This window comes from Mus caroli, unplaced genomic scaffold (genome assembly GCF_978045245.1).
Source record: "Mus caroli unplaced genomic scaffold, Mus_caroli_1 scaffold_6, whole genome shotgun sequence".
Lineage (NCBI taxonomy): Eukaryota > Metazoa > Chordata > Mammalia > Rodentia > Muridae > Mus > Mus caroli.
Genome location: NW_028227261.1, coordinates 100,683,057 through 100,710,894, shown reverse-complemented (window position 1 = coordinate 100,710,894; position 27,838 = coordinate 100,683,057). Strand labels below are relative to the sequence as shown.

The 27,838-nt window shown below is 41.8% G+C and overlaps 1 long non-coding RNA gene and 1 pseudogene across 1 annotated transcript in view; both read left to right on the top strand.

Moving 5' to 3' along the window:
• Positions 1 to 27,838, top strand: part of LOC115030860 (uncharacterized) — a 106,791-nt gene that overhangs the window by 62,354 nt on the left and 16,599 nt on the right. The gene's annotated exons all lie outside the window — the stretch shown is intronic.
• On the top strand, positions 18,485 to 18,594 carry LOC115031031 (small nucleolar RNA SNORA17; annotated as a pseudogene).

Genomic DNA, 27,838 nt, shown 5'->3' with positions numbered 1-27,838 from the left:
CTTCTATTTCTTTGGGGGATATAGGGCTGTTTAGATCATTAACCTGATCTTGATTCAACTTTGGTACCTGGTATCTGTCTAGGAACTTCTCCATTTCATCCAGGTTCTCCAGTTTTGTTGAGTATAGCCTTTGGTAGAAGGATCTGATGGTGTTTTGGATGTCTTCAGGATCTGTTGTTATGTCTCCTTTTTCATTTCTGATTTTGTTAATTAGGATGCTTTCCCTGTGCCCTCTAGTGAGTCTGGCTAAGGGTTTATCTATCTTGTTGATTTTCTCAAAGAACCAGCTCCTTGATTGGTTGATTCTTTGAATAGTTTTTCTTGTTTCCACTTTGTTGATTTCACCCCTGAGTTTGATTATTTCCTGCAGTCTACTCCTCTTGGGTGAATTTGCTTCCTTTTGTTCTAGTGCTTTTAGGTGTGTTGTCAAACTGCTAATGTGTGCTCTCTCTAGTTTCCTTTTGGAGGCACTCAGAGCTATGAGTTTTCCTCTTAGAAATGCTTTCATTGCGTCCCATAAGTTTGGGTATGTTGTGGCTTCATTTTCATTGAACTCTAAAAAGTCCTTAATTTCTTTCTTTATTCCTTCCTTGACCAAGGTATCATTGAGAAGAGTGTTGTTCAGTTTCCACGTGAAGGTTGGCTTTCTATTATTTATTTTGTTATTGAAGATCAGCCTTAGTCCATGGTGATCTGATAGGATGCATGGGACAATTTCAATATTTTTATATCTGTTGAGGCCTGCTTTGTGACCAATTATGTGGTCAATTTTGGATAAGGTATCATGAGGTGCTGAGAAGAAGGTATATCCTTTTGTTTTAGGATAGAATGTTTTGTAGATATCTGCCAGATCCATTTGATTCATAATTTCTCTTAGTTTCACTGTGTCCCTGTTTAGTTTCTGTTTCCATGATCTGTCCATTGGTGAAAGTGGTGTGTTGAAGTCTCCCACTATTATTGTATGAGGTGCAATGTGTGCTTTGAGATTTACTAAAGTTTCTTTAATGAATGTGGCTGCCTTTGTATTTGGAGCATAGATATTCAGGATTGATAGTTCCTCTTGGAGGATTTTACCTTTGATGAGTATGAAGTGTCCCTCCCTGTCTTTTTTAATGACTTTGGGTTGGAAGTCAATCTTATCACATATTAGAATGGCTACTCCAGCTTGTTTCTTCATACCATTTGCTTGGAAAATTGTTTTCCAGCCTTTCATTCTGAGGTAGTGTCTATCCTTTTCTCTGAGATGAGTTTCCTGTAAGCAGCAAAATGTTGGGTCTTGTTTGTGTAGCCAGTTTGTTAGTCTATGTCTTTTTATCGGGGAGTTGAGTCCATTGATATTAAGAGATATTAAGGAAAAGTAATTGTTGTTTCCTGTTATTTTTGTTGTTAAAGTTGGCATTTTGTTCTTGTGGCTGTCTTCTTTTAGGTTTGTTGAGGGATTACCTTCTTGTTGTTTCTAGGGCGTGGTTCCTGTCCTTGTATTGTTTTTTTTCTGTTATTATCCTTTGAAGGGCTGGATTCGTGGAGAGATAATGTGTGAATTTGGTTTTGTCGTGGAATACTTTGGTTTCTCCATCTATGTTAATTGAGAGTTTGGCTGGGTATAGTAGCCTGGGCTGGAATTTGTGTTCTTTTAGTGTCTGTATAACATCCGTCCAGGATCTTCTGGCTTTCATAGTCTCTGGTGAAAAATCTGGTGTAATTCTGATAGGCTTGCCTTTATATGTTACTTGGCCTTTTTCTCTTACTGCTTTTAGTATTCTATCTTTATTTAGAGCATTTGTTGTTCTGATTATTATGTGTTGGGAGGTATTTCTTTTCTGGTCCAGTCTATTTGGAGTTCTGTAGGCTTCTTGTATGTTCATGGGCATCTCTTTCTTTAGATTTGGGAAGTTTTCTTTTATAATTTTGTTGAAGATGTTTGCTGGTCCTTTGAGTTGAAAATCTTCATTCTCATCCACTCCTATTATCCGTACGTTTGGTCTTCTAATTGTGTCCTGGATTTCCTGGATGCTTTGAGTTAGGATCTTTTTGCATTTTCCATTTTCTTTGATTGTTGTGCCGATGTTCTCTATGGAATCTTCTGCACCTGAGATTCTCTCTTCCATCTCTTGTATTCTGTTGCTGATGCTCGTATCTATGGTTCCAGATTTCTTTCCTAGGGTTTCTATCTCCAGTGTTGCCTCATTTTGGGTTTTCTTTATTGTGTCTACTTCCCTTTTTAGGTCTAGTATGGTTTTGTTCATTTCCATCATCTGTTTGGATGTGTTTTCCTGTTTTTCTGTAAGGACTTCTACCTGTTTGATTATGTTATCCTGTTTTTCTTTAAGGATTTGTAACTCTTTAGCATTGTTCTCCTGCAATTCTTTACGGGATTTTTGTGCTTCCTCTTTATTGTCTTCTGCCTGTTTAGCAGTGTTCTCCTGTATTTCTTTAAGTGTGTTATTAAAGTCCTTCTTGAAGTCCTCTATTATCATCAGGAGATATGCTTTTAAATCCGTGTCTAGCTTTTCCGGTGTGTTGGGGTGCCCTGGACTGGGCGAAGTGGGGGTGCTGGGTTCTGATGATGGTGAGTGGTCTTGGTTTCTGTTAGTAAGATTATTACGTTTACCTTTCGCCATCTGGTAATCTCTGGGGTTAGTTGTTATCGTTGTCACTGTTTAAAGATTGGAGCAGAAGCTGTGTTCCACTCACCTGCAGTCTCTAAATCCTGCGGCGGGGGTCGTGGGTAGCTGACAGTACCCTGGTGCTGGTCCAGCCGGAAGAGGCCTGTGGTCCTACTCAGGCCGGTTTTCTGCTTCCCTAACTAATGCAGTCTCTGGTCCCGCGTGCAATTGGATTGGAGCAGAAGCTGTGTTCCACTCTCCAGAAGTCTTAAGATCCTGTGGTGGGTGTTGTGGGTAGCTGGCGAGTGTCAGCTGACCCTGCGCCCCAGCTGCCCCGGTGCTTTTCTGACCGGAAGAGGGTTGTGGCCCTATGTAGGCCGGATTTCTCTCTCCCCAACCAGAGCAGTCTCAGGTCCCGCGTGATTGGACTGGAGCAGAAGCTGTGTTCCACTCACCAGCAGTCCCAAAATCCTGTGGCGGGGGGTCGTGGGTAGCTGGCGGGTGTCAGGCAACCCTGCGCTCCCGCTACCCAGGCGCTGATCTGGCCGGATGAGGCCTGTGGCCCTACTCGGGCCGGTTTCTGCTTCCCTAACTAATGCAGTCTCTGGTCCCGCGCAATTGGATTGGAGCAGAAGCTGTGCTCCACTCACCAGAAGTCTTAAGATCCTGTGGTGGGTGTTGTGGGTAGCTGGCGAGTGTCAGCTGACCCTGCGCCCCAGCTGCTCCGGTGCTTTTCTGACCGGAAGAGGGTTGTGGCCCTATGTAGGCCGGATTTCTCTCTCCCCAACCAGAGCAGTCTCAGGTCCCGCGTGATTGGACTGGAGCAGAAGCTGTGTTCCACTCACCAGCAGTCCCAAAATCCTGCGGCGGGGGTCGTGGGTAGCTGGCGGGTGTCAGGCAACCCTGCGCTCCCGCTACCCCGGCGCTGATCCGGCCGGATCCCAACCTTATTTTTGAGTTAAGGTCTCGCTGAGATAGGAGCTTGCCACTTTGGCCAGTAAACTCTAAGGACCGTCCCATCTCCTCCCCAGACACTGGAGTTGTAGGGATGTGCCATTGTGGGTGAATATTTTAAAACTTTTAATAGCTTCTTTCTGAACTTCACATCATGCACCCCAATCCCACACATCTTCCTATTTTTTTGTATCCACTCTCTGCCATTTTAACCTCGCCTGCCAAAAGGAAAAAAAAAAAAAGATGAATCCAAAACACTAAACCACACACATCTCATCATAGAAGCTGTGGTGTGTCACAGTATGTCCCACAGTGTACCCTTTTGTCCACACAGCTTTACTTGCAAATGTTCTTTGCAACGAGTCATTGGTCTGGTTCGAGGCCTCTGGCTTCTGCGACACTATCAATGCTGGGTCCTCACCTGGACTCTTCTTGGTTATCCTGTTGTTGCCCTGTGTCATGGAGATCCTGCAGCTTTGGATCTTTAGGATTGGTCATTTCACATGCTCCAGCAGTTCACAGATGGGGAAGATGCTGGGGTGGGCCAACACAAAGCCCTGCATCTGGGCCTGGGTGGTAGCTGAGTTGGTCAGCCCACCAGTTCTCCTGCACCCACACCACCATGTCGAACTCTTGAGCACTGCCCCAGGTAGCTCACAAGTGCTGCAGCTGGCAAGGCGCTGGGCCAGTTCTCTGGTTCTCATACCCTCATGCCCATGCTTATCTTTCTCTTTGCCACCAGGACTAGCTCTACCACCTCTACTGTGTTGCCCAAGCAAGGTTCAGGCTCCGTTTTCCCAAGTGCTACAGGGCTAGCTGTCCTGCTCTCATGACCTAGGGGCCAGCAATCCCTCTAGCCTGCTACAGGGGTGGGGTGGGAGTGGAGATAGGGTAGAGAGGGCCTCTCTGCCATGCCCACACTGAGTGAGCTTTTAATGTCAGTACTAGGGATTTGAACTCAGGTCCTCTTACATCTGTAGCTGTGCTCTTATCCAGTGATCCATCTCCTATGCCCTAAGTTATAGTTACTTTTGATGTTTATATTTGTGTTCAAGTTAACTAATCTTTTCCTTTCTTTTCTTTTGCTATTAGATTTATTTTGCTATGTTTCATTTCTAACTTCTATGGCTCAATGCATTCTTGTTTTAGTTTCAGTCATTTTGTTTAACACAGTTTTTAAGGCTGTGAATTTGGCTGTAATTATAGATTTGGCTGCATTATGTAAGTTTTATTTATGCGATAAGCACATTGTCCACATTTTCTAAGTATGCTGTAATTATAGCTTGAATTTTCCACCAATAATTTACATAAGATAGTATTTTAATAATTAAAAATACTTACTTTTCTTTATTGTTTAATACACATTTTAGGGGCTGAGAAGATGGCTCCATGGATAAATTCTTCTGTGAGAGCATGGGACCTGTGTTCAGATCCCCAGTATCCATGGGGAACATGAGCATGACAGTGGGTACCTGTAATCCCTGGAGAGGGTGACAGAAACAGGGGGATTCTAGGAACTTGCTGTCTAGAGAGTCTATCCAGTCTCTGAACTCAGGTAGTAATATCCTTTATCAAAAAAATGAGGTAAGGATGCTTGAGGAAGACACCTAGCATTGACTACTGGCCTCACATGGGCATATGGACCTGTATATATGGACACACATAAGTAACACACACACACACACACACACACACACACACACACACTTTATTCAGTTTCAGTTCCATCATGCTGTAGTCAGACACCATGGCAAACCACTACTGATTTGGAGATTCATTTGGGTTTTCATCATTGGAAAATTTACATAATAATTTCAATATAAAAAGGAAATTTTTACAGCTTGAAAAAAATGAATAACACGGTGGAGTTTTTTTTTTTTTTTCAAAGCAAAAGTAGGAGTTCTTCCTCAAGTCTTTGTCCTATCTGTCTCTTGCCTTGCTGTCTACCACCCTTCCCTCTGTGTTTTTAAGTCTTTGGAGGTCTCTGCATGCTTTCCTGGTGATGTTTCATTTCTTGATTTGTCCATTGTAAGTAGCACTAACTGGCTGTACAGAATGAAATGTGAAAGTTACCACACCGTTACATTAAACTATCCCCAGTTTAAAATTGTCTTTTTAAATAGTGTGTGTGTGTGTGTGTGTGTATACATTTGTGCAGATGTCCACAGAGGCAGAAGAGGGCACCTAGTGCCCCAAGAACTTGAATTACAAGCAGGTATAAGGTATCCCATGTTGGCTCTGGAAACCCATTCCAGTCTTTTGCAAGAGTAACAGGAACTGCTGAGGCAGTTCTCCAGCCCCTGCCCCCAATTTTTGATAGTAAAATGAGTCTTTTAATTATTTAGTTAGTTTACCCTTACAGCATTAAATTCTCACTAAATGAGTAAATCTATATTTATTTTTGCTATATGGATATACATTTCTTTATGTTTCTAATAACTCTACTTTTATTATATTGTTCCATAACCCAACAAACAGGGCAGTTCTACTTTTACATATTTCTAACCCAGGATAATGGGCTTGCTCCTGGGGCTCTTACCTTTGCTTTTAGAAATATTGATTTTATATTGCTTGTCTTCTATACCCACTGTGAAGGTCATCAACATAAATCAACATTTTACATCATGTTGCATACATTTCCCAGGGTCTTAAAAATGTTAATGGTATGATCTCTATTCTTCTTTTGTATGGTTTTCTCTTGATTTTGATCACAATTAAAAAAAAAAAAAACAACGCCACAACTTTCAATTCTTTTCACTAGTGTACTTGCTAAGAGCACTGTTACTCTCTTACCTACTGTTAGGAGATTCGTTATACAGGCTGGAGGGATGGCTCAGTGGTTAAGAGCACATGTTGCCTTTGCAGAGGACCTGAGCTCATTTTCCAGTATCCACATTGAGTGGCTCATGAGTGCCTGTAACTTAGGCTCCAACAGATTCAATACCTGTGGTCTCCTTGGGCACTCACAAGCCCATGCCTATACATAGACATATACCCACCTCCACATAATTAAAGATTAAAAAAATAAGAAAAGGTTTATTACAATGTTGAAGTCTTTGTTTGATTGATCTACCATTTATTTCTGTTTCTGTTCTTTATGCTTTCCTCAATTCTAAGTTTTTGCCATATGGATATGAAATTCTTTACATTTGTAATAATAACTCTACTTTTATTTGCATTCTTCCATAACCCAACAGTAAAGCAATGCAGCACTAATTTTACATTTCTCTAACTCAAGACGATGGGCATGTTCCTGCAGCTTGTGGCTTTCACTGTGCCTGTCAGACTTGCAATGCAGCATAGGATTTGGAGAGCCACAGCTGATAGTAAGTCATCTTTTCACATTTTACTTATTTGTAGGAAATTTTGTTTCCTGGTCATTTATTATACTTGAGTGTTATGATTACTAATTTCATGTAAGGTCCATTTTTTTTCCTATACTATGCAAGTATCTGAGGCTTTGTTTTAAGTCAATCCTTGACCAGTTGGAATCTAACTTCAAGTATGTTCCTGAAGACTGTATGTGACTTACAAGCTTGATAAGTCCTTCAATTTTCAGAATGCCCCCTGGCTTCCTTGATTGAGCTAATTTTTTTTTAGTCATTGTTTTATATAAATGTACACACATACATGCATATACATGCTCAGTCACTGAGTATATTCATTATTTTTGTAACATTATATGTATATTTATTTATTATGAGATTTGGCTTATATAATTATGAATGCCTAGAAGTTCCCTCATCTGTGGGGGACAAGCTAGAGACCCAGGGAAACCAGTGGTGTAACTCAGTCTGGGTTTCAATTTCCAGAACCAGCAGCTCTGTCATCCAAGGGCAGGAGAGGGTGTTTGTCCCAGGCCTAGAAACATGGGTAAAAGGAAGTTTCCCCTAATCCATGGTGGAGCATGTAGAAGCCTCTGTTGATGGCTTCAATATACATACATATATATATTCAATATACATGCACACACACACAGGCACACACAGACACACACAGACACACACAGACACACACACAGGCACACACACATATACACACATATGTGTGTGTGTGTGTGTGTGTATATATATATATAATGTTGTACATGAACACCAAGTCATAAAACAAGACAGAGTAGCATGTAGTCCAAACAGACATTATCAGAATGATTTTAGACTCGTTAGGCTAAAGTAACCCTCATAAACAAAATAAGGATAATAGTTTCCATTTTAGAAGTTTGTTGTAGCAAAGCCACATAGACTGTGTGAAGGTCTGGGACACAGATATTCTGCAATGTAGTGAAACCAGGTTGACACACAGCATTTAGGCACAGACTCTCTTTTTTGTAAGACTTAGACAAGTACAAATGGTTTTAATTTGGATTTGTGATTGGACAACCTTTTACCTGTGTTCGATTTGGCCATTCACTGATACTCTTTTGTAAACTGTCCATACAAGTTTTTTGACCATAATTCAATTGTATCATTTCTTTTCTTTTTTGATGCTATAATGGATCTTTGTACGTTAAAAGTTGGTCCTTATCAGGAAATATTTTCCCCATTATACCACTAATCAGTCTCAGCATTTACACTCAATACTCTCTTTTGAGAGTCTCTCTCATGTAGCTCAGGCTGGCCTTTATGTAGCCAAGGATGACCTTGACCTTTTTATCCTTGAGCTTCTGCCTTCCAAATGCTGAAGCAGGCATGGGCCATGGAACCTACCCTGGCTTATGTGGTGTTGGGCATCGAACCTTCGGCTTTGAACATGTTAGGCAAGCACACTCCCAATTGAGCGACATGCCAGTCATCTGTTCATTTTTAAAGGTCTTTTTTAATAAGCAAAGGTTTTGAATTTTGATTAGGTGCATGTGATAGTTTAAACTGTCAACTTGACATAATCTGGGATCTCCTGGGAAGAGAGTTGGAGTTGTGTTGGGGGCATGTCTATGGGATTTTGTCTTATCAATTGATGTAGGAAAACCTAGCCTACTGTGGGTAGCATCCTTCCCTAGGTAGGAGAATCCTGAACACACTAAGAGAGAAGAAAGCTAGCCTAGAGCAAGCAAGCAAGGATTGGTTTATTCTCCCTTTGCTCTGAACTGGTGGATATGATGTGGCTAGCTGTCTTGTTTGTTTGTTTGTTTGGTTGGTTGTTTTGGAGACAGGGTTTCTCTGTATAGCCCTGGCTGTCCTGGAACTCACTTTGTAGACGAGGCTGGGCTCGAACTCAGAAATCCACCTGCCTCTGCCTTCCAAGTGCTGGGATTAAAGGCATGCGCCACCACCACCCGGCATGTGGCTAGCTGTCTTAACTAGCTGGCACCTTCATTCTTCTACTATGGTCTGTAACTGGAATTGTAAGCTGAGGTAAACCTTTTCTTTCCTAAGTTGCTTGTTGCCAGGGTATTTTTATCACAGTAGTCAATATGAAACTAAAACAATATTGTTTACCAGCTTCTTTGAATAGTCTGTGGTTTTGTGTCATGTCTAAAATACTGTCTATTTGCTATCTGGGAGAGCAAACATTTTCTCCCCACCCCCATCTCTGCCTAACTAATTTTGCTTGCATCACATTAAAGGCTCTAGACAATCTTGCTGATTTTTTTTCCCATGGTATAGGCAAGTATCAACGTTCATTTTCTACTTATGGATATTTAATTGTTTCCCATACAGCCTGGTGAGTAAACTTTCCTGTATCATTAAATTGTCTCAGCATTTCTGTTAAAAATGAACTGAGCCTATATGTGTGAGCCAAGTTCTTGAATCCCTATTTTTTTCTGTTTGTCTGTAACTAATCTACATATCTATTTTTTTTCACTACTACATGGTTCCGATTACTGTTTTTAGAATTAAATTTTAGAATTTAGCCCTGAAATCCGGGTGGTACATATGCTTCTGTTTTGTTTTAATGTAAGGTTTCAAGAGGTAGCTCAAGCCGACCTGGAAGTCTTGGTCCTCCTGTTCGCTTCCCGAGTGCTGAGACAGGAGACCTGGTTGTGTGAAAACTGTTGTTGGCCTTGTGTTGAAACTACAGGCACGTTTGGAGACAGACATCTTAATCACATTTACCCTCTTAATATAAGAACACAGTGTGTCTCTCTATGTATTTAGACCTAATCTTCTAATTTGTCCTTGGGATGCTCTGTCCTTTTTGGTGTAACTTTTATTTTGATTTCATTTTTCTTGATGTTGACTTCAAGGTTTAGGAAAATATTTAAAGAGTGATTTTGCTGATGAATTAATGTTTCCCTTTAAGTCTACTTATGAACCCTTAAGGATAGCTTCATTAGCAGAGAGCATGAGGCTCTCCACCCCAGACACTGCTACACGAATCTGACATGAACTGAAGGAACAGCAAACAAACTCTAAATCATGAAATACAGTAATTTTGATTTTAGAAGGCTTAGTTCAGTAGCCCAAGATCTTGCTACACTCACCCATTAGTTCCAGTAATCTCTGCACCCCCTACACCTTTAAGGTTTTCTATACAAACAGTCCTGCTACCATGGCTTCCCATCCTCCCGTTATGATGGAGCTCAGAGCAGAAGTGGTGAGTGCACAGGGTGTGGCCAACTGATCTTGAGGGTGAAGCTTATGCTCTCACCATGGAGCACAATCTTAGCTGTAGATTTGCTTCGTACACACCTTTTACCACACAGAACAAAGGTCCTTCTTTTCAGGTTTCATGACTGAGTTGGGATTTTGACATTTTTTCCCCTTCTTTTTTCTGTTAATATGGTGAACTATATTGGCCTGCTTCACTTCAGTTTTATGTCATTCCACTTCATATCTTTTTCCCCCCCCCTGAGATGGGCTTACTGTGTTGTCTGTGCTGAACTTGAATTCCTGGGTTTAAGTAATTATCCTGCCTTAAGTCTCCAGAGTCATTTCTTTTGAAATGCTGACCAACCTTGACTGGGGTCATTGCTGAGATCAAATACCTGGCAAGAAGCAATTTCAGGGAGGAAGGGTTTATTTTAGCTATCAGTTTGGGAGTATAGTCCACTGTTGAGAGGACGGCATGGGGACTGAAGGGGCTATTTGCTATATGGCCCAAGGATCTCTTTGCTTAACTGTGTGTGTGTGTTGTGTGTGTGTGTATGAGTGGGTGTGTGCATATGGAGACAGAATTGGTTTTGGAGATAGAATGTCTTGTTGTCCTGAAACTTGTTTAGTAGGCTCTCCACTTTCTGTACTAGGGTTATAAGGACATGCCTCTGTACCTGGATTTTAGAAAACAACTAATGAAGTTTCAGGAAGATCAACTTCAGGTCTTTGTGCTTGATTGAGTTACCTCTCCAGCCCACTATTTTATTATTTTTTTGAAGAAAACATCCATATTTTATGTATATTGGTGTTTTGCCCGCATGAATGTCTGCACAACACATGCATGCCAAGAGGCCAGAAAAGGTCATCAGATCTGGAATACAGAGTCATCTCTGAGCTGCCATGTGGGAATAGGGAATCAAACCTGGGTCTTCTGTAAGACAAGGCAGAGCTCTTAACCACTGAACCATCCCGCTAACTTCCTACCTCTACTTTTGTCTTATAATAATGCCACATAAATTCTGAAAATTAAGTATATAAAGTTATGAAATGCACAAGAGTGTACATTCAAACCAATAAATAGTTAAGATAAAATGTAAGGTAGCAAAGTAAGCAAAGACCGAATAAGGGAGGAAAGAAATAAGAAGGGTTCAGAAAACATTTATAATTCAATAAAATGGTGGGCTGAAGATCAAGCACAAAGGCCAGGAGAGATGGCCACTCTCTGTTGGCAGTTATTTATCTACTTATTCATGGTTTTTCAGCAGTTTAAAGATATTCTGTCATTTTCTGGTTTACATTGTTTCCGCTGTGGTTTGTGATTCCCCTCGCTGTTTCGCTGTATGCGGCACCCCCTATCATGCCCCCTGTGCTGCCCCCTGTGCTGCCCTGTGATGCCCCCTGTGCTGCCACCTCAGCTGCTTTCACACTTCTGTCTTGTATCTCTGCTTCTCAGCACTTAGCTGGAGTTCCTCACATTGAAGTGTCTTTAGTTTTCTAAATCTGTAACTGTATACCTTTCACAAATTTGGTTGTTTTTTTTTTAAATCAACTAACTGATTGATTAATTAATTTTGACAGTGAGTCTTTCTATGTAGACCAGGCTGGCTCACAATCCACCTGTTTCTGCTTTCATGAGTGCTGAGATTAAATGTGTGTGTCATAGTGCCCAGCATGAGTTTTTTTTTTTCAGTAAATATTTTCTGTCTTATTCTTTTTCCAGGCAAAGCATTTTGAAGTCTCTAGTTCATAAGTCTACAAACAAGGACCTAGTTTTTCATATATATGTATATATCTATATCTATCTATCTATCTATCTATCTATCTATCTATCTATCTATCTATCTATCTATCTATATATATAATCCAGAAATGGGCATTAGATCTCATTAAACTCAGGACCTTCAGAAGAGCAGCCAGTGCTCTTAGCTGTTGAGCCATCTCTCCAGCCCCCTACTTATTTTTCAATGTTTTCTTTTTTATCTCTCTTATTTGAGCTAAATGACTTATCTGTCTTCAAATTTATCTTATTAGTTTATACTTTATTTTAGTGGTGATTAGTATAGTGTGACTTAACTAGGGGTTGTGAAGTCCTTGGTGGGTTGAAGTTCAGAACTGCTTTATATCTGTAAGCCTTATATGTTAGCTGCTTTTTAAAAAAATTTTTTGAACTAGTTATGTACAATTCATGGGTCATCCCATGAATTAAATTTAATGACAAAATTTGGTTTATTCCTAGTTCATCTCTCTCCTCACTCTCTAGTTGTCTAGTTTCCATAGCATCCCCCTGTTATATCCTACCATGCCATGCTGGTCATAATTTTAGTTGTTCTCAGTACTTAGAAAACTGGGTGTGATGGTTTCCTGTTCAATGTTGATGCCCTCTCAGCTAGTGGAGACCTCAGGCAGTTATACTGTTTACTTGTTAACCCCCATTTTACCTATGCTAGCTTGATTGTGCTTCTGGTTCTTGTGAAATCATAAATAAAGCCATTCATCACAGAGTTCAGGACTGTTGCAGACCTGGTGGAATGGCTCAGTAGCAAAGGTATAGAATTGTCAAACAGATATGGCATGGTATTTGAGCTCTGTAGCTTAAGTGAGCATGCGTGTTATATATCATATATCAAATCCCTTGAAAACTTAATAACTTGATACCAGATAGATTTATTATGTCCCATGGGTTTTGAGAAAACAGCTTCTTAGATGGAGATTTCTCTGTTAGGTTATTTTATGAGAATGCTATCACATTGCCATGAGGGTCACAGTGCTAATAACTTGACCAGGATGGTAAGTTCTGTTTCTAAATACACTATTGTTCAGATACAGGTTTTCAGGTTCTTGGGCCATGGCCCCATACAGAGCTACTACTTAGTACATGGTTTATTCCAGAGAGTAAGGAGAGATTTAGACAGGAAGACAGAGATATTCATGACTGACTAAATTCACAGCTGTGAATCTATCCTGTCCTGGAGTTTTCCTGGAAGGGAGGCTTTTGATTGCAGCCCTGATCTCATTGCACACAGTGGGTCTGTTTTTTTTTTTAAATCTTCTGACTTGAATTTTGGTAGGTAATATTCACCTAGAGACTCATCTGTTTTGTCTGTTTTTCTGCTTTTTTTGGAGTATACATTTGCAAGTATTCTCTAATGATGATCTGGTTTTCTAATGGGTCTGTGGCAAAGAAACTCTTTCATCTCTAATTGTGTTTCTGTGTGTGTTGTTCATGTTTTGTTAGATTGTCTAGGGATATGTTATAATATCTTACTAAGTTCACATAAATGAGCCCCCTTTCTTACAGCACCCTTAATGATTGGCGATGAGTGGTAGTTTAGAATATAAACTGCTAGATAGCTAGTTTACTTCCATTTGGAAGCACTTTGAAGCTGTTGATAGGTCTGAACACTACCACTTAAGTCTCTAACTTGAGTTATTTTGTAATTCTTAGATAGATTCCCAGATATAAATGAATCTTGAGTGTCACATTTCGACTTAGTAATAGCCTGAGAATCTGTTTTGTTTTGTTTTGTTTTCTTTTGTTTTGTTTTGAAAGACCTCAGAGCCCATAGCTATCATAGATCAAGAGAGGAATGGCTTCCTTCAGTTAATAGGATCCCCCTTCCCACCTCCAGCCTGGCCTTGGTAATTTCAACAGCGTACATTTGCATCTGGGACTGGCATGGTGTAAACCCACTTTGTATACTCCATTCCTTTCCCCAGGAGCCCCTGAGAAATTACCCAATGTCCACAGCAGTGGGGCAGCTCTTATGCTTGTCCTTTGGAGTTTCCTGTTTTTATTCTCTTTGCTTTTTTTTTTTTTGTCTCTTTATTATTTATGTCATAGACTTAATACAAAAACTAGCTTTTGGTTGTAGCTGTGAACCTTAAAATGTATCTAAATTCCATGGAGACCCAGAAGAGAAGGTTGTTGAACATATTGAGATGTGTTTGCCTTTAACCTCCTGTGTTTGTAACAGCAGCCACAAGAATAAAATGGTCTCTGTGAGAGAATGTCTAGACCCCTTTGAGTACATCAGTGAATTTTCCCATGGTGTTTGGAAATAGTTTTGTAAAAAGGTACCTTTTATCTTAGTGTTTACTAGGAAACTCACTCATGGGGGTGCCTTTGGAACACTGGTGTTTGTGAAACTCAATGAAAGAGAAGAATAACTGTTTCTGTTGACTTAGTCTTTCTGTCCCTGGCATAGAAATTTGTAACTACAGTCTTCCACTGGAGATTTCATTTCTCTTTGGCATCCAGTCTAGCTACTTACCTGGCATCTGAACCAATCTTCCTCTTTGTTTATGGCCTGGATGTTTGCCTGTATTCTTCTAAGGACCCGGCAATGAAAATGACTTGACATCTCCCATGCTTTTCAATATGCCAAGGTCCCACACCAGCAGAAAGAATACTCAGTAATGTATTTAATTCTGGTGAACTACTTTAGTAACTAAAGCTCCTTAAGGATTAATATGTCAACGTTCCACTCCTTAATACGTCAAGGTACTACCACCCCAGCAGCAAGAGTACCCAGGGTGTCTAATTCTGATGAAGAGCTTTAAGGACAAAAGCTTCCTTCCTGTGTGGAAGGAAGGAAGACAAGAATCAATGACCTGCTAAGCTACCTCAGTTTCCCCAGAGATTGGGATCAGTTATTGTGAAGAAAAATAGACTTTGTTATTTTGGGGACTTGCATGAATGTCAGAAGAGCCATTTTTGTATTTTTCAGGTCAAGACAATATTCTCCAGTCCACATACTATCTTAATACTGCTCAAAATGAAGACCCATTCCTCTGGAAAACAGGGGAAAGCTCATTCTTAAAGCTCTTTGATGCCTTGCATAGATTCATTTGTTTCTTTGGGTCTTATGATGGCTAATGTTGGCTGTCAGTTTGATATCCATGGAATCAACAGAGTGACACACCTCTAGGTGGGTGTATATGAAAGTGATTCTTGGAAGAATTGGCTAAGGAAGGAAAGCCCTTCTTCATGGAACAGGCACAGATAGAAAGATCTATAAGAAAAAGTAGAGCTCCTTTTGCCTACACACCTTTGATCCTTGCTGGTGAGTACATCGATTACTCTTCTTTCCTCTTTCTTTCCTTGTTGTCTTATGGATCTTGGTGGTTTTGTTGTTGTTGTTGTTGTTTGTTTGTTTGTTTGTTTGTTTGTTTTAATCAAAACTACACTGATACCAGAATATTTGTGCTCACCAGCAAGAAGAAGCAATAGTGGGGACTTGGTCAGGGTCCCAGAGTTACAGGAACAGTGCAGAGACACAAACTTTACTTTCTATTTTTGGGAGTTGTGTAAACCCTTGACTCCCTTCACTAAACTTCTCAACCTCAGTCCGGAGAAACCGGGAAAATGGGAGATGCTGTGTGTAGTTGGGTGAGATAGGGAGTTTCCCTTGTAGGACGGGTGTGAAAGGCTATGTGGTGCTTGCTTGGTTAACTGCTGGTCTCTCCGCTTAAAAAGCTGTAGGTGATTCTGGTAACATGACAAACAAGACAGTGGCATTTCTGTCCTTCGGAACTTAATCTTGGTCTTGGTTATTTTAAGACTAACTATCCAAAGTAGCTTTGATTACATGTCCAGATCTACACTATCTGGTAGTACAATTTTACTTGGTATTATGGGTAATGTCCATATTGCTGGATTCATATTGATTGAAGAGCTACAGCCAGTCCACAGAATGAATGAGTGCTTGTGCTTTTTATGTAGAAATTTGAGAGAAGATGCTGAGTTGAGAGGAGGATGCATCTGTGTACAGAAAAAGTAGAAGTAATACTATCAATAGAGTATTAAAAGGAGAATATTTTATAACTTAGGGTGTGCCATGATTTCGTCTCAGCAGTAAACAGGAGTAGTATTCACTTTGATGTGCTAAGAGTCCCCCTCACTGACAAGGACCTGATTCTGAGTTTGAGGACTCTTTTCTGAGTACATGCAGACCCCTGAGAAGGCCACCTTGTCTGTCTGTTTCCTACCCCGCACTCTACTAGAGAAGGCTGAGTTTCTGACAGCCATATCCCTGCTCTATAGTTCTCTAATTTGCATGTGTTATTTTTCATTCATTCTCCACTCTAAATACACTGACTTACCTTGGTTTGAATTAGTTTTACTTAGTCATTAACCTGGTACAAACAATGAACATTTAAATCTAGCCTTGATCTGTGTCTCTGGATATATATTTTATTATTATTTATTTATCTTCAAGTGTTATTCAGATGGATTCTCACTATGTAGTTCTGACTGGCTGGAATAAACCCTCTATGTAGACCAGGCTAGATTAGAACTCATAGAGATCTGCTTGCCTCTGCCTCCTCAGTGCTGGGATTAAGGGCATGGGCCACTGTGCTTGGCCCTCTTAGTATGACTGAGTACCTGACACCTGAATGAATGTGCAGAAGGAAACTTGAAAGGCAGCCTGTAATATAAAGAAATCATTTTGATGGGAGTAAACGCCTAGAAGTGAATGTTCAGCAATGAAGCTAGCCACTTATTTCAGAAAATCATAGTGATTACTCTTTACCTGCTATGTATTACTCCAGCCCTGGGTTTTGCAGAACATGCTGAGCTTTTTTGCCAACTTGTTCCTCTTTAAGTCATATGAACAAGACAATTTAAATGTGTGATGGATAATCCAATTAGAGAAGCAGAGAGTTTTCTCACTGTACTATGCTGCTTAGTCAATAAATGGAGACACATGCATCATGTGAAATAACAGATGTATAATCCTGCAGAGTCAACAAGCATGGTAGTCAGGTCCACTGAGTGTGAGCACCTTCCTGTGAAAGAATGATATAGTTAAGTTCCTTTTGCTGTTCAATTATTACAATAATACCAAAATTGAGCTCTTACTTGATGCCAGGAAATCTTAGACTGATATCTGCTTCAATAATTAAAGCTTTATTGGCACACAGTCACATCATTTGTTTAGATATTATCTGTGGATATTTTCTTGCTATAATGGCAGAGTTTCCACAGGGACTACATGGCCTATTATGCTTAAAAGATTTACTTCCTAGTCATTTATAGAAAGCTACTTACCTGTGCATCATAAAATTTATTTCTCAAAATATCCTTGGTGACTGCAGTTATCTCCAACTTACAGCGTTATAATTTGAATGTGAGATGTCTTCCACAGGCATTTACCTCTAGCTCTTGTCACTGGTTTTGGAAGTTATGGAACTTTTGGGAGTGTGGTCTTCCTTGTATAGGGAGGTTACTGGAGATGGGCTTTGACAGTAAGTTCTGCTTCTGGTTCTAGACAATATCCTCTTTTTCTTGATGCCTCAAAATATGAATAAGCAAGCCAGGCATGATGACACAAGCCTTTAATCCTAGCACACAGGGAGGTGGAAACAGATCTCTATGAGCTGAGGCCAGGCTGGTCTATAAAATGAGCACTAGGACAACCAGGGCTACACAGAGAAGACCTGTCTTCAACAACAACCACCACTACCACCACCACAACAACCAAACAAAAAACCAAAAGAAGTGAATAAGCTATGTAGCATACTATACTGTCCTTGTCATGATTGAGATATCCTGAAACTGTGAGCCAAAAAACAAACCAAAACCAAAAAACCAAAACCAAAATACTTTCCTTTATCCTGTTTCTATCATATGATTTGCCATGGTGATAACACAATTAACTAACAAAGTCAATAGCAACAATTGTGAGTCTATGACTGAGATAAACCTAACCAAGCAGTTTATATATAGTTTATGGGAGAACATGAGAGTTTGCTGCTATGAGATGGAGGAGCCCTAGAATGCTATCATCAGAGCTGAACAAACAATTCAGATGGGAGTTGGACCATAATGCTGTCAAAAATATGGGCAGTCAAGGCTGTATGCATGAGGTTTCAGAGGGGAACAAGAAGTTTGTGAAGAACTGGGCTAAAAAGGCCTTTTGTACTATATTTTGGCAAAGAACCTACATTTTGCCTTAGTCCTCAAAGTATGAGTGGGACTGAACAGAAAACTAATGGGTTAAGTTAATTGATGGGAGAAATTTCAAGATAGTGGAACATGTAGATTATGGCATTGTTACTGCTTTATGCATTTAGTCATACTTAACAGTGATCAAAAGGCACAAATAGAAAGATGTAAAAATGAGTGGTTTACATAGGAAAAGAGTGTGAAGGTAGTTTAAGTTTTGCACAGGGAAAAATTTATAATTCTTAAAAATGATTATCATCATTGAAACCATCAGCACCATTGAGAAATAGTACACTTTGCACTAGGACAATATAAAATGGTATCTTGAGGTGAATATCTATCAAAACCTCCAAGTTATAAAACCAAACATTCACCCAAGAAACTTTCATTTAAAAAGAATGTACTTAAGAATAGAGACACTTCTTGGTCCTAGAGGCATGGCAATTGAAACATTGTGCTTCAGTAGATGAGAGGTGCTTCAGAGAGGAGAGAGACTATGTCTACACCAACTGTTCTGACCTGTGAACATCTGAATGATTAGTAGCCTAACATCCCTGAAAAAAGAGCAAGCCTGAGATGACTACCAGTCTACCACTATGCAGAACTTTACAGGTTCCCAGGGCAGTGCAGTGCAGTGCAGGGCAGGGCAGGGCAGGGCAGGGAGCCAGAAACTGGAAGAACCCTTCCTTGGACCTCGGACCTCTGGTGGGAGTGAGCCTAAGATAGATGGTCCTCAAATGGGGCCACTCAGGCAGCTCTGGGCAAGGAGTGAGCCTGAGATGACCACAAGATGAATGTCAGGGGGCCTGGACTGTGAGCTAGCTTGAGATGTCCACCAGTCCAGTGATGCCCAGGTCTAGGGGAGGCAATCCATGACTGAGATAACCTCTGCCCAGTGCCATAATGCATGACTAGGGCGTTGCACTCCTGAAAATACTTCTGAGATGATGCCAGGCACACAAAGACCCCATGCACCACTAAGAGGAACAAGTACATGGTGAAGGAATAGAGGAGAAAGAGAAACAGATGGCTGTGGGCACAATGAAGAGAAGCAGAACTAAAGACTTGAGGGTAGTGAGGAACAGCATGATGTGATGTCACTTGGGACCATGGTGGGGTCCTGGCCTATACTGCCACTATGTATCATATCTGAGTTAGCTGCCAAGGGTCTGTTTTCACCAAAGGCCAGGCAGACATGGCTGTTCTGGGTTACCAGCCTGGGGGCATGTTTATGTCTGAGGGGTATACAGAACTGGCCCCATCCTTTACCTGGGCATTCTGGAAGAGCTGGCCCTGGGGGGCATGATAGCAATAGAGCTGTCCCATCCCCTCATCAGCTACAGCACTTGGGAGACCAGGCCCCACACAGTAGAGTTAACCCTAGAGGCAGGTATGCAAGTGATCCAGCCCCAAGAGCCTGAGTGTGGGAGAGCTGGCCCTGCCACCTGTCTGCCATGTGGTGACATGGGCAAGGGAGAGATCCCCCACCTCTCATCCCTTAGTACTTATGGCAGGCAGGAGAGCTGGCCTTAGCCCTCACTAGCCATAGCACTTAGGAGAGTGGGCTCTGCACCTTGCCTGAGCAGCATAGTAGAGCTCATTCTGGTGGAGGGAAATGGGCCAGATGGTCTTGAGGGTGTGAGTGTGGCAGAGATGGCTCTGGCTCTGTCTACTGTGTAGTGGTATTGTTTTGGGAGTGATCCCTTTCATCCCTTTTCCCTAGTCACCATCAGCAGGTAGGAGAGCTGGCCCTGACAGCTCATGAGACCTGTCCCTGACCCTTACTTGCTGCAGCACTTGGCAGAGCATGCCCCACACCTGTCCTGGGCAGCACAATAGAGCTGACACTGATGGTGAGGGGCACTTGTGAACTGACCCTGAGAGTTTGAGTGTGGGAGAGCAGGCCCCACAACTTGTCTGCTGTGTTGTAATATGGGCAAGAGAAAGATGCCCTCCTCAACCCTCAACCCTTGGTACCTACAATAGGTAGGTGAACTGGCCTTGAGGTCATGAGAACAGGAGAGCTGTCTTTGGCCCTTACCTGCTGCAGTACTTAGGAGAGCTGGCCCTGTACCTCACTAGGACAGCACAGCAGAGCTGGCCCTTGATGTAGGGGTTGCAGATGAGTTGACCCCAAGGGCATGGACTCAGGAGATCTGTCCCTGTCTCTTGTCCGGTGTATGGTGGTGCAGATGAGGGAAAGATGCCTTCCTCTCCTCCCTCCATATATAGCAGGCAGGGCAGATGGTTCTGGGGTCATAAGAAGGGGAGAACCATTCCTGTCCCTCACTGACTGCAACACTAGAGAGAGTGGACCCATACCTTGCTGGCCCTGACAGTGGAAAAGCCAGTGGGCTGGTTAACAAGAAGATCTCTCTGGCTTAGACCCAGGGCTTTGAGCTGGCCCACTTCAACATCTATTGCATCAAAGAACTATTGTAGGTATATAAAGAGGCTAGTCCTACAGATTCAAAACTGCAGGATCTCCATGACACAGGGCAACATCAGGATATCTGAGAGGAGTCCCAGTTAGGTTCCAGTATTCCTAGAGTAGCAGAATCCAGGGGCTTCATACCAGACTAACAAGTCATTGCAATGAACATTTGCATATACTGGGACACACTGGGACACACTACAGATTCCACAATGAAATTTTTTTCTCTGAAGGGAGTGTGTGTGTGTGTGTGTGTGTGTGTGTGTCTGTCTGTCTGTCTGTCTGAAGATTGAAAGGGTGGAAGGCAGGTATGAAAGGAGGGAGAGATAAGTGGGATTGGGGTATATGGTATGAGATTCACAAAGAACCAATAAAAAGCAAAAATAAAACAATAAAACACCAACAATAATAGCAACAAAACAAGCAAACAAAAAGAGTATAGAACCTCAAGGAAAAGGGACACCCGGGGAAGTGTTTTTATTCAGACACCAAGACTACATCTTGAGCTTGCAATGAAACATGGAATTATCTTCACAGTGGTTTTGTAGGCATGCAAACTGCAAGAATTTGGGGTCATGGAGGCTGGCAGGAAGAAAAGCTCATGAGACCAGGCAATGTGTAGTATGGTTAGATTCTCAGGACTGTTGTCCTCTTGAGGCAGGCCTGTATAAATCTATGTACGTAAAGCATGAATAAGGTGCAACGGGAGACCCCAGAGTGTCAGAGACATGAGGATCATGGAATGTCTGCCAAGGAGAGCCTGTGCTTACGAAGTGAACAGACCAAGGTGGAGGCCCACGTGCTTCAGATGGCGTGAGCTCCATATACCGGACATGGAACGATAGGATTTGGGTTTTAGTTTTGCTTTCATCCAATGTTTCCCTGCTTTCTTCCTGTTTCTCTTTGTTAAAATAGGAATTTTAACCTATTGTACCACTGTGTATCAGAAGGATGTAACTTTTTATATAAGAATTCACTTTTATATTTTAAATTTTCTGTTTATTACTTATTTATGTGTATAAGTCTATGTAACTATATGTGCATGTATGTGCAGATTCCCATTCAGACCAGAATGAGGTATTGGGTTCTCTGAAGCTGGAGTCACACATGGTTGTGAGCTGTCTGATGTGGATGCTGGGGAATAAACTCAGGCCCTCGGCAAGACCAGCAAGTGCTTTTCACCATGAAGCCATCTCTCTGGCGCCAGGAATTTCAAATTTATTTATTTATTTATTTATTTATTTATTGCTTCCTTCTTTTCTTCCTTCCTTCTCTCTCTCCATTTTCTTTCTTTTTTCTTTTTCTATCCATCCATTTATTTATTTTTAATATTTCATAGGTAAGATAGTACCTTGAGTCTCAGAATAGACTATGGATATTTGAACAGTGTTGGGACAGGCAAGACTGTGGTTTTGTTTGAAGCAGAATCAAATGCATTTTGAATCACAACGTGTCTGTTAGCTCATGATAGTCCAGGAATAAATTGTTACTGTTTGACTATGACTTATTCTCCATGGGCTCATGTGTTTGAAATTTGGTCCGTAGCTGGTAGTGTGGTTTTGGGAGGTAGAAGAAACTTTGATGCTGTGGCCTAGCAGAAATAAGTCATGGGGGTGGATTGAAGATGATAACCATCTTCTGGTTCCAGTTTAATTTCTTTGCTTTCCAACCTTCCATAATTTAAACAAAACATGCTATAAGCTCAGACCTTTGGACTGAACTAGTGCAGCTCTTAATGCCTCTCTGCTATGATGGGACATGTGTGTGTGGTGTGTGTATGGTGTGTATATGTAGTTTGTGTGTGTAGTATGTGTATGTGTGGTGTGTGATGTGTGTGGTATGTGTATATGTGGTATGAATATGTGTGTATATGTGTGGTGTGTGTGTGTGTATACACACACACACACCACACATATACCCTTAAGCATAAATAGGTTAAATAACTCCAAGGTTTCACAATTTGGAGTGAAACTATAACTAATGATATAGACCCAGGCATTAGAATCCTATGCTTTTAATAGCTACCCCATATTATTCCTCTTATACTTTAAGAAAAGGCTCTAGTCATCTTGAAAATAGAAAACAACTTGAGGTCACCTTACACTGTGTGTCTCACCAGCCTGTTTTAGATTATGTCTGGAGAGAAGATCATTTTGGATGAGACGAAGAACATGTTTTTTAAGGACATTGGCCATGAAGGAACCTGCCATGGACTGGGTGTTTGTGCCCTCCTCCCACAGTTTGGGTGTTGAGATTTTGTCTTCTACGTTACTGACAACTAGAGTTGGGACTTCAGGAGGTAACAGCAACATGTGTTAGAATGCTTTCATTGGTGATATTAATATGCTTATTGAAAAACACAGAGAAGGATACTGTCTCTTCTGGCTACGTAAGTATACAACACAATGATTGGTGTCTACGGAAGAGGAAGAGTTGCCCTCACCAGACCCTGGGTCGGTGGCTGTCATATGGTTTTTGGGCCTCTCAAAAAGGAATATTTATCTCTTATTTAAAGCACTGATTTGATAAGTCAGCCCCAAGCAACTATAGTAATATTTGTCTATTCTCTGACCTCTAGTTAGATATCCCAAAGTGAACTCTGGTTTGGTTTTAGAAGAATTTTCCTTTTAAAAAGCATTATTGTGATATTTCTTCCCAGTGGCCATGACTTCTTCTACAGGATATTAGCATCTTGAATTTCCATAGGGAAAGCATCCCTCCTATGACCAATCACATGGAATGTGTGGGATTGGCATTACCTTGATTCCAGTTTGGGCTCTGAATATCTCACCAAAGAATCTTCTCCCCTAACCCTTTGGGACTGGTTCAGAGACAGGCACATGAGTTAATCTACTCCAACCAGAGTGGAGCTTACTGTCCATGATGAAAACGCATAAATGTTTTCTTCTTCACTGAAGTTGGTTCTGAGAGGTTACAAGGCAAGGAACTCCATGAACAGAGCCCTACATCTCCTGGGCAGCTGCTTTGTGGAGCTTGATGGTGAAGTTACCCAAGATAGCCCGGATCCTGAAGATAGATTTATTCCCCAAGCTATTATTGTATTTTTGGTATAAAGTGTCCCTCAAAAGACCTGTTATTTTGTTGAAGGCAAACAGGTATTATTCTCATCTGGTATATCTAGTAATTAAGTAATGGTTGTACCATTAGGGCTCTGAACTATTGAATGGAATAATTCCTTGATGGCGTTGTTGGGAAGTAGTATAAAGTTACAGGTAAGGCTGTGGAGGAAGTGGGTCACTGGGGTATACCCTGGAAAGATGGATTTCATTCCTTGACCACTCTTCAGTTTCTCTACCTCCCAGTTGCCATGAACTGGGTAGCTGTGCTCTATCTCTCTGCCATGACCTTCAGACTCACTCAGGCAGACAGTGATGGGGCCAAGTGACCAAGAACTCAAGCTTCAGAAACACAGAGCCCAAATTCATCTTCCTATTTCTAAAACTGTCTCTCTGAAATCTTTATCACAGAGAGAAAATTAGCACAACTCCTTAGTTACATAAATCAAAAAGACAAATTTGCATTCTTTATGCAAGCAAATTTGAAGTTTGGATTTTCTGTTGCTTCCCTGTTAGAAGCACTAAGCTGCATAGTATTGAAAAAATGAAACATAAAAACTAGGCCTTTAGGCCCAGGCTTGAGAATGTGACCTTTGTGACTCAATGCTCCAAGGCATGCTAATCATAAAACAGCGGCATTCCTCCACCCACCTGCTTCCTGGGTTCAGGGAATGTTTGTTCAAAAAGGACCACCCTGACCATTCATGGAACCCACTATGCAAATGTGCTATTGTTAGGGGCTCATAGAAACTGTCTTGAGAAATAACCTGCACAATTACTAGGTATTCCTTGTGACTCTTGTGACTTTGCACTTCCTCATGACTCTTAATTGGTATTTTTGGTATTTTCCAACAACTCCCTCCCCACCCCCTTGAGTTGTGGTATCTTCCTTTAAATACCCCCTTACTCAGCTACTTGGGGCACCACGGTCTGAAAGACCCACAACATGAGGACTCCCCCACGTTCTGATTCAGGAGATGCGACACCCCAAATCACTCACGAGGAACGGTCTTGCTGCAAACTGCAAGAGGACTTTTATTCAAGAGCACTCTCAGGCCCACAGTCATACACCACGCAGGGGTAGAGGACTGTGGTGCCCTGAGTAGCTGAGTAAGGGGATATTTAAAGGAAGAAACCACAACTCAAGGAGGTGGGGAGGGAGTTGTTAGAAAATACCAAAAATACCAGTTAAGGGTCACAAGGAAGTGGAAAGTCAAGACAGTAACAATGAGCCTCTAGCAGTAGCACATCTGCATAGCAGGTTCCAGCAATGGTCAGGGTGGGTCAGGGTGACTTTCTTTGAATGAACACTCCTTGAACCCAGGAAGTGGGTGGGTGGAGGAATGTTGCTATCTGTTTTATGATTAGCATACCTTGGAGCATTGAGTCATAGAGGTCACATTCTCAAGCCTGGGCCTAAAGGCCTAGAATTTTGCTTTTATGTTATATTTTTTCATTCCCCACTTCTACTTGTCAGTAGTTCTAATCTTAGAACTAGACACTATCTTCTCCCTGACACACTTGATCCTTTAAGGCATGTGATACTGTTGTCACAAAACTAAAAGGCACACTGTACTAATTCTTGTTCTAATAAAGGCGACTTGCCTATTTAACACACATAGACCTATAATTAAAAGCAGAAGCAAAATCAAAAGGGGTCCTATAAAGGTAGAAAGTAGGAAGCGATGTGGGGCTTGCAGGTCTCCTTCTCTTGAGTAGGCCTTCTAGAGCTGCTTCCACACTCGCTGTCTCACCCACTTGAGCGCCTTGAACCTAGAGAACAAAGGCTGGGAAAGCAGCATGTCAGCACTATGTACAGAGGCTATTTTTACCAGTGGAGGGGTCCCCCGCAGAGTAATTTCTACAGGGGGGGTGTCAGTCCAAACTGTCCAGGGGGGTTTCTAACCCTGAAGAGCACAAAGGGTAGGAGAGCTATTCAATCATTAGTGCCAGTCTCCGCTGTCAATTTGGTAAGTGTCTCTTAATGGTTCTATTCATTCTCTCTACCTGTTACTTCTAATCAATCCCCAATATCTTGTCCAGTCCCTGACTTATCTGGGCAACAAAGGCAGGTCCATTATTGGACCTGATTACCTTGGGTATCCCAAATCTCGGGAAGATTTCTTCTAGGATCTTTTTGGCTATCACATTGGCCGTCTCAGTCCTCGTAGGAAAAGCTTCTACCCACCTTGAAAAGGTGTCTATGAACACTAATAAGTACTTGTTGCCATATCTAGCTGGCTTAGATTCTGTAAAATCTACTTCCCAGTAGGCTCCAGGCCTACTGAGCCTCTTCTCAGGAGTATATACATGGAGTATCTTGCATTAGTCATAGCACAGGTCTTGCAGCTTTTGACTATTTCTTCTGCCAAGTCAGAGAGTCCTATAACATAGTAGTCGAAGGACCTAACCACACCTTTTAATTTCTTGGCCCCCAAGTGGGTCAAGTAAATTAAGTTGGGTAACATACTTGCGTCCTTCTTCCTGTGGGAGGACTAGTTTTCTTTTTTCTGTTTCTACTACTCCATACAGGGTTTCCTTTACCAGTCCTAATTTGTCCATAACTTGATAGTCTTCAGGGGTGTATCTAAAGCTGGTCTCCCTGATGTCATAATAATCTTTAGGCTCCTTGACTGCCAGGATCATTGCTCCTTGGGCCACCTGTTTGGCGGTTAGAACTGCCATCTGATTTCCTTTAGCCACAGCATCTTAGGTCTTTCTCTGCAGATGTCAACAGCCCTTTTTGTCTGTATATTGCTCTGTACAGTGACAAAAGCATACCTGCTATCAGTGTAGACTTCCCTTTTGCCATTCATAGAGCTTGTATCAAAGCCACAAGTTTGGCTTTTGGGGCTGAAGTCCCTTCAGGGAGGCTGCTGGCCTAGATCACTTGCTTTCTGTCTACCACTGCACTGCTGTCCCCTGCCTTCCGCTTACCTTCAACCACGAAGCTACTGCCATCCGTGTACCAGCTCGAACTCCCAGGCCAAGGCTTATCTGATCCTTCAGATCATTTCGAGTACCAGTTTCTTCTGCCAGAATGTCAGTGCAGTGATGAGTAGGTGAAGTCTCAGGCAGTGGGGTATTGGGATTGAGGACAGCAGGGTGAGCGAAGGTCACTCATTCAGTTAACAAAAGCTCTGATACTGTGTCATACAAGTATTGGTCATCCATCTATCCATCAGGAGGCTGTCGGATAATGCTTTCAAGAGTATGGGGTGCCACTACAACTATTTGCTGTCCCAGAGTGAGCTTATCAGCATCCTTGACAAGCAGAGCTATGGCAGCAATAGTTTTCAGGCAAGAAACCCACCCACTGGTAACAGGGTCTAACTTCTTGTGTAGGTAAGCCACTGGCCTTTTTCAAGGTCCCAAAGTTTGAGTAAGGACTCCTCTGGTGACCCCTGATCTCTCTTCTACATAAAGAGTGAAGGACTTGGTTAGGTCAGGCAAAGGCTGACCATCAGTAGGGCCTTTTTTTTTTTATTTCTTTAAAGGCTTTCTGGTGATCTGGGGTCCACACAAACACTTCCCCTTCTTTGTTTAGGGGGTACAACAGGGCAGCTAAGGTCTCCAACCCAGGTATCCAGAGCCTGCAGAAGCCAGCAGTACCCAAGAATTCCCTTACTTGCCTTAGTGTAGTTAGGGTGGGGATCTGAGTTACAGTCTTTTTTCTGGCTTTCTTTAGCCACTCCTTCCTGTCTCGAAGGGTGTATCCCAAATAAGTAACTTCAGTCTGACACAGCTGAGCCTTTTTAGCTGAGGTTTGGTCTTCTGTTGCCCAGGTTTCTAGGTCCTGTCTTTTTTTTCTCTCTCCTATCACTGTGGCCAACATTGTAGTCAAATTACTCTCTTGTCTACGATCCCTCCTGTCTTTTCTTTCTTCTGCTTCCCACCTCCCACCTCTCCCTTTCGCTCTCTCTCTCTCTCTCTCTCTCTCTCTCTCTCTCTCTCTCTCTCTCTCTCGTAATATGCCTTCTCTGCCTCTTAATACACCTTCCAATCTCTGAAGTTTCTTTCTGATATCGGGGGCCAACTGCCTTATGAAGGCCAGGGCCACTGAGGCCTTCTGGGCTTCTGAGGTAAGATCAAAGGGAGTGAACCGCCTGAAGGCTTCCATAAGCCTTTCAAGGAACACTGAGGGTGGTTCGATCAGCTTCTGCATTATCTCTTACCTTAGCCAAATTAGTGGGCCTGTCTTGAGGCACCTTGGAGACAAGATCCTGGCAATAGATTTTCAAGCTCTCCCTACCTTCGGCCATGTTGCAGTCCCAACTGGGGCGAGT